This window comes from Chenopodium album, chromosome 15 (genome assembly GCF_948465745.1).
Source record: "Chenopodium album chromosome 15, dcCheAlbu1.1, whole genome shotgun sequence".
Taxonomy (NCBI): domain Eukaryota; kingdom Viridiplantae; phylum Streptophyta; class Magnoliopsida; order Caryophyllales; family Amaranthaceae; genus Chenopodium; species Chenopodium album.
The window spans coordinates 52,576,669-52,583,952 of record NC_137848.1 but is presented as its reverse complement, the minus strand read 5'-3'; the positions used below and the strand labels follow the sequence as shown (position 1 = coordinate 52,583,952).

Here is a 7,284-nt window from a genome sequence, read left to right as displayed (position 1 = left end):
GTACTTGTTGGAATTGTCACAATTAATAGATTATTAATTTTTAATTATTAGATTTTTTACTTACTGATAATTAAAGATATTATTGATAAAAGATTAGCATCGACATACGTGTCCAAGAGAAATGGAGCAAGTATTTAAAAACGGGAGATGCCTCGGAACTTGTTTGTTTGGATCCTTTCCACAAACTATCATAACTTTGACGAAATTAGACTTGATTTAATTTTTTAATAATATTGCTATCTTTTCTCTTAAAAAAAAAAGTATTTAAAAATGGAGAGAGTAGCAAAATGCAAAATAAATCCAATTTGCCAACCCTAAACATATCAATCATTTTACAATTACTTAATTCTGATAATTTGCCAACCCTTATGATTTTTCGTCACCACAAACGTCACTAGTCCAAGCATGTGCCTAATCACTAGATGTATATATATGTACCACATACTATAACTATCTACATCACATGCCAACAAAGTAACACATTCACTTACACTACAATCATTTTCCCAATCTCCAAGATTAGAGCACCACAACAAATTCATCACCTCATTATTTTCATACCTTCCAACTCTACTTGCCACACCAAAAATTTGTACACCACGAACTGCCTTTTATGGAGCAACAAAGGCCTCACTTCCTCCTAGTCACCTTCCCAGCGCAAGGCCACATCAACCCGGCCCTCCAATTTGTCAAGCGGCTCTTAAGGGCCGGGGCTGATGTCACCTTTGCCACCGCTGCCTCTGCCCACAAATGCCTTAAAAAGGCTACGGTCCCTGAGGGTATGACCTTGACCACTTTTTCTGACGGGTATGATGATGGTTATAAGCCTGGTGACGGAGATGCCTCCAACTATATGTCAACATTCCGCCAACGCGGGGTTGAGACATTATCGACACTCTTTGAGAAGAGTGTCGTCGAGGGTAAACCAATTACATGCTTGGTGTACACACTCCTCCTACCTTGGGCCGCCGAGGTAGCACGTAAGTTTCACGTGCCATCCGCGCTCCTTTGGATTCAACCTGCCACAGTTTTTAATATCTACTACTATTATTTTAATGAGTATCGTGAGGCTATAAATGAATGTGAGAAAGACCCTTCATGGTCGTTAGAATTACCAAACATGCCATTGAAGCTCAAAGCACGTGATCTCCCTTCATTCCTTCTCCCCTCCAACCCTTCCCTTTACACTTTCGTCCTCCCTACATTCCAAGATCAAATACAACAATTAGAGAATGAGGATAAACCAATAATCCTAGTGAATACCTTTGAAGCTTTAGAAGTTCATGCTTTAAAAGCTATTGAGAGGTTCACCTTAATTCCTATCGGCCCTATCCTTCCCTCCGCCTTCTTGAATGGAAAGGACCCCTCCGACAAATCCTTTGGAGGGGACCTCTTCCAAAAATCTAAGGAGGCGGATTACATGGAATGGCTAAACTCACAAGGAAAAAATTCTAAGGTGGTCTATGTGTCGTTTGGAAGCATCTCAGTGCTATCCAAGCCACAGATGGAGGAGTTAGCCAGAGCCCTAATACAGACCCACAGGCCGTTCCTGTGGGTCATTAGGGAAAAGGCGAGTCATGAAATAAATGAAGATAATAAAGAAGAAGATGAGTTGAGTTGCATGGAAGAGCTCAAACAACAAGGGTTAATAGTGCCATGGTGCTCCCAAGTGGAGGTGCTATCCCACCCCTCAGTAGGGTGCTTTGTGACACATTGTGGATGGAACTCGACTTTAGAGAGCCTAACATCAGGAGTCCCCATGGTCGGGTTTCCACAATGGACGGATCAAACAACGAATGCTAAATTGGTGGAGGATTTATGGAAGACCGGGGTAAGGGTTAATGTGAGTAAAGACGAAGAAGGTGGTGTATTAGTAAAGAGTGAAGAGATTAAGAGGTGTTTGGAGGAGGTTATGGAGAGTGAAGAGATTAAGGAGAATGCTAAGAAATGGAGAGGATTGGCGGTCGAAGCGGCCAACGAGGGTGGATCGTCTGATAACAACTTGAAGGATTTCATGGAAGAGTTGTTTAGTAATGTTAAAAGCAAAAAGATTCATGAATAATTAATAGTACGTCATATAATTATTGCATTATCATTTGTTAGCTTTTAATTAGCCCTTTATTACTAGATTAGTGATTTGAAGGAGTACCTACCGGATTATTAGCAAAATAGTCAACATAAATACTATACTATTTGTTTATTACTAATTTAATGTGCTTATTATATGCTAGTTAGCTGGTCTTTTGTATGTTGAAATGTTGAATGATGATTAATACTTGGTATCTAAGTCAACTAGTTGGTTTTCTGAAAGTAATGACAAATGATCAATTAAAATTACTAGTTTTAATTACATATATTTAATAATATATGTAGCCGTTTTTTTTTTAAAATGAATGTATGATTAATATCAATAACTAGTTGGTCTACTTTATTTTATTTTATTTTTTTATAATTTTTTATATATGTGCAAATTAGGCAAAAGATAACAAACAGTAAATTAGTAAGTATCATTAATTTATTATGGCATGAGACAGAGTAGTCTATTCCAAACAAAGTAGGACTAATATAGTACAAATTTGAAGATAAGAATCACTTGTATGTGAATGTGAATGAATATTCGAATACCGTCAATTATAGTGTTGGATGCAATTATTATTAATCGGTACCTCTTAAGATTTCATCAATAATAGACTAATGTAGTACTGTAAATTTTAACCCTTGTATAGGTTGGCTATATGTTGCTTTAGAATTTTCCAAAAGAAAATTGTCTGTCTAAAATAATTATCATTTGCTGAATCATTTTTTACGGAAGTTCATCTGATAAAATATGGAGGAAGTATATACTACGTATGCAAAAAGATTGAAAACGATGCTGCAAATATTGCCCACTTGTTTAAGCTTGGCAAAGCTATCAATTGTTCTAGTTTCTAACTTGCATAAAAGATTGCCCACTTGTTTTTACATGGCTAATATTGTATATGCCAGAAAATTTGGTAATATGTACAAATTTTAGGTATATGTACAAGTACTTGAGCTATGATTCAGTAATTGTCAGGTTGTAGCCTCATTACATTGATTGACAAGGAAGAATGTTCTATAATGACTCAAATGTGATAAACCCTCGGATATGTACCTTCCCACATGAATTGTTAAGAGGATCAAGATTACAGGTTATGAAGTTTTAGTATTGACAGGAAGTCATATTTGTGATCAGAGCATTCACTAGCAGAAGTTGTGGCCGGGTGCTAATCCAGGCCACTCGCTTATATGGTAACAAGGAAGAGTGAACCAGACTATTTATCTGTTCTGCTAGATATAAGCAGACAGGAAAAGTTATGCTACAAAAAATTGAAGTCGAGAAGATAATGAAGCTCACTTGCAGCAGCAAGCCAGCGATATGGTCACAACCAACGTCTGTTCAATTCTCTGGTTCTCTTAAGACAATCAAGAGTCTTAACTGTCCAAGGACCACGTTAAGGTAGCCTGTTAAAATCTAATTAGCACTTCAGTTGTTTGGCATGTATAATCTATCCATTTTCTGAGTATTAAACATGAAAATCGCAAATTCTGAGAGTTGCACTGCTGAAATACTTGAAATGAGGCATGTGAACACCATTACAATCTCATATTAACCAATGAAATTATATCAAATGTATGACTAAATTGCTAGCAGAAGCAGATTAGCACCAAGAATTTCTCATATAAACCTGTTTTATTAATTTGGGACAAGATTACAAAATAATATTCCAAAATTGATACAGAGTATCTCTTATTTTGACCTGTCTCACTAACATGAAGATAGCTGGTGGCAGCTCACCCGATTCCCTCACATGAATTCGGAGATCAAGCTCCTTTAAGCCAATATGAAACCATATTTCAGGGTCTTCCCAGCTAAAGTGACAGACTCTTGCCATTTTGGTATCTTTTCAGGCTATCCAAGCAGAGACTCTATCAACAGTACCATTTCTCCTGCTCTTGCAAGCTTGACTGATACCATACCAGCAAGTTTGACAACCTTGCGCAAGTTCAAAGAGATAATAAAACTCTCAAACAATGGCCTTAGAGGTGAAATCCCGAATTTTAAGTCCTCGGTGATTACCCTCACTACCAGCATCAGGCCATCAACTTCAAAACTTCTAGAGCGAGTGACCTAATAATATGACAGTTGTACTATAATATCCTTCTTACTACATATAATAATAAAAAAAAAAGACTCAATACACAATCATCTAAGGTTAAAAATTTAAATCTTATAATAAAAGTAGAATGTATACCAAAAATTAAATTAAAGGATATTTTGTGAAAAACTACTTTGTAAAGCATTTTTTTTGCGAGAAACTATCTAATAAAAAAAATGTTGTAAGAAACTACCTTATAGAAGGATAAGTGTTGTAAGAGACTACCCTTGGTCGAAAAGTTATCGTTTACTTTTATTTTCCGGCGTTGATCATATCACGCGCCAATTAGGAAAAAAGGAGGGAAAGGGTGAATTAAAAGTCACCCTTTACGCCAACAACTTTACGCCACATTTAAATTGAAGTTATTCTTCTTCTTCTTCACCATGAATGCCTTAATCCCATAAGTGGGATCGGGTACATGATCCAAAATGAGGACTTCCCAGAAGGTCACTGCCCTCCTCCTTTATCCAGGCTTAGACTGCTGGCGGAGTTATTTAAATTGAACTTATTCTATGTATGTAAAATTAATACTGAAGTAAGTCACAGACTAACCTTAGGAAAAACGAGAGTTTCTAAGACTGGTGAACGATTTAGAGATGCCAAAACGACTTTATCCCAGCAGTTACGATAAGAATAAGCCAGCTCTAGATATTTCAAATTATGAAACACTGGCAGCTTATCCTCTATACCACCAACATTTAGCTCCTTCAACCAAAGGTGCAATAAGTCAATCTCACATTACATAATATAAAATACATACTACATATTGTTTTTATATACTAACTCCTTTTGCAAATGAAATTTAATACTTCTAAAAAAAATAAAATTTTAAAATTCATGAGATCTTGTGCAAGATTCCTAATGAGACAATAAAAAAGAAATGGAGGGAGTATATAAATAAATAAGAAATCGGGGAGCAAAACTAGAAATTTAAACAAACCTCTGTCCAAATGCTGTGCAAAGATAAATGCTGAACATTATTGAGAACTTTGATAAGGCTAAGCAATACTTGTAGATCTTCAACTTGACCTAATGTCACAGTTGCAAAGGCTATTTGTGCTTCTACCAGCGGACTCATATTTGTAATAGAAAGCCGTATAGGTAGATTATCATGATAACCAAGGTACTCCAATTTAGGAGTATTGATAAGCACAAAATCAGTGTTGCTAAATTCATCATCAAGTTTATATATATTGCAGATGGTGTCATCATGAACAACTAGACTGGACCGTGGTTAATCAATCAGTTTGCATCGTCATTGTGGCGAGTTTGTTTATTGTAAGATTGGTTACAATGTTTCGGAATACATTGATTTGTAATTATATCTAGATAAGCCCTGTTCTTTTGTACTTGTGTGTGTGTGTTTTTTGCAAGCTTATTAGTTGGTTATGTGTACCTATGCTTGTTCTTTCCAATTTCCTTAAGTACCGATGCTTATTTGTCTTTAATTAACTTTTAACTGTCAGTTTTATAGTCAGGATCTTTATTTTATTTTTTGAATTGGATACTAGTATTATGATGAAATAATGTTCAACCCTTGGGAGTTGCAAACTTTTGTATTCTTACCTGCCTATGCGTGCAGAATTCCTCCTATGGAAGGTTAGCTGCTAGCTTGATTGGTAACTAAGTAGTATACCATGTATTACCATACAAAATCACCAATTAGCACATTAGTAATTAAATAATACAAGATATAAGTACATGTTGGCATAGTATATAGTAACGAAAATATGTTGTCTTGCTACCAATTGGTTGTTGGTGCAGTGGTGATTGAAACTGCACTTGGTAGGGAGAATCCATGTTCGATCCGCCGCAACAACAAATTGGGAGGGGGCTGGAACCTAACCACCCATAACTGATTTCCGAATTTGAATTAGCCTAAATGAAAACTTTCACTTATTTATTAAATATTAAAAAAAAAATGTGTTACAATATAAAACCTTATACGGAGTACTAGTATTACAGAAATATCTATCTTTTTCTTTTTTAACGCAAAAGAAAGATAATTATATTACTTGGCTAAAGCCATAACACTAATTACATCAAGCATCCTTAATTTGTACAATGAAAAATGATACTGTGCAAAATAAGGCCTTTGAGTAGGCAGAAATACATCCGTAAGAGTGCGGACTATAAAGTATAAACCCATGCTTAAACCCATGCTTATTTATACCAACCAAGACACCAAGTACTGCACATTGTTAACACTAGGTACCCCAAATGTATAATTCATCCATATCCAAAGAACTTCTCTAATTAGTTCCTAGCAATAGTTGCCACTCCCTCCAATTCTGATTCATATAAAGTTCTAACACATTTAGGAACTAAATAGTGGGTTTTATATCGCACTGCCATATCCTTTCCATAGACCGTGAGCTTATGTGCTAGTTCATTCTTCTCCCTAGGCACATGCTTAATGATAGCAACCTCAAACTTATGAAGCACTGCAACAACATCACAGACTGCTGTTGCAAGTTCGTGATGTTGATTGGGGCCTGAGGTCAATAACATTGTCTTTAGAGACTCTGCATCAGTTTCTATCTCAACCTTCTTTATTTGTAAGTCATCTGTTATTGATAGCCCATCGTTAAGAGCATATAATTCAGCAGCTAAGGGTGAGACAGCCTCGTACTTGCAAGAGAATTCAACATACCATGTGCTGATGTGCCATCAGACACCCTTATAACTCCCCCACCAGAAGAAATAGCAGAGTTCATCCAAGCTCCATCCATATTTATCTTGAGATAACCTTGCTTAGGAGCTTCCCAAATCATGCTTGAGGACTGACCAACATTCCTACCATCTCCTTGCTTTGGATCCTGCAAAACAGATTTATTAAATTGGTAACCCACAAAGAATTTAGTGAAGAGAGAAAGAGGAGCTATGCTTTTGTTCTCAAAGACCATTTCATTTCTCTGTAACCAAATGTGCCATATGGCTGTCAAAAAAAATCATTCTCCACTTCTTATCCAATCCTAAGTTGTAATTCCTCCAATTTGCATTCTTAAAAAATATAAAAATCAAATTTTGGAGGTTAATGGCATGTAAACAGAAAGAAATTCAGCAACTAGCAAAATAGAGTGAGCACAACTCCAACCAAACATTC

The 7,284-nt window shown here is 36.0% G+C and overlaps 1 pseudogene; it reads left to right on the top strand.

The window, feature by feature from the left end:
- The first annotated feature begins 369 nt into the window (after positions 1-369).
- On the top strand, positions 370-2,350 carry LOC145582578 (UDP-glycosyltransferase 75C1 pseudogene; annotated as a pseudogene).
- The last annotated feature ends 4,934 nt before the right edge of the window (positions 2,351-7,284 follow it).